The sequence below is a fragment of the Frankliniella occidentalis genome, unplaced genomic scaffold (assembly GCF_000697945.3).
Source record: "Frankliniella occidentalis isolate FOCC.00 unplaced genomic scaffold, Focc_3.1 Scaffold106, whole genome shotgun sequence".
Lineage (NCBI taxonomy): Eukaryota > Metazoa > Arthropoda > Insecta > Thysanoptera > Thripidae > Frankliniella > Frankliniella occidentalis.
In genome coordinates, this window is record NW_026267235.1 from 567,738 (window position 1) to 568,351 (window position 614).

The 614-nt window shown below is 58.6% G+C and overlaps 1 protein-coding gene across 2 annotated transcripts in view; it reads left to right on the top strand.

Annotated features, from left to right (window-relative positions):
- Window positions 1–614, top strand: part of LOC113217386 (tensin-1) — a 283,044-nt gene that overhangs the window by 31,630 nt on the left and 250,800 nt on the right. The window lies entirely within an intron of this gene.

Sequence of the window (614 nt, forward strand, 5' to 3'; positions counted from 1 at the left end):
CAACAACAACAACACGCTCCGTGAGCGAGGAGATACACTCCTATCAATTTGAGCCCCGCATTGTCAAAATGATTTGGGCTGCGGGCGAGGTGGTGGGTGGTGGATTCGGAGGAAGGGGAAGGGAGTAATTTCCTGTCATTTCTGACGCAATTAACCTCATCTCTTTGCCGTGTCGCGCGTCGCGCGTGCACCGTGTGGAGTGGGATGGAGCGAGTTATTTCTGGAACGCGCGGCGCTTTGCATTGAGAGAGCAAGAGAAGTACGGGAGAGGGGGGCGATCGCGTAGCGCAAAGTCAAGTCGTCGTCGTAGTCGTCGTCGTCGCCGCCGACGTCGTCTTCCAAGACGCGCGCGCGCGCGCTGAACGCGGGGAGTGCGTATACGACTGACTTGCTCTCTCAGCCTTGAGCCAACTCTGAGCAGCCACAGAGAGACGCCCCCTCCCTCCGCGTCTCTGCTTGCTCACGACGATGCTCTTTCCGCCGCCCGCGCCCTCCCCCAATTGGCACACGACCATTCATAATTAACCGAGCTCCTATCTCTCTCTTTCTCGCGTGCGTACTACACTACACACACTCTACGCTACGACCCCCCTTCCCCTCCCCTCCCCTCACAT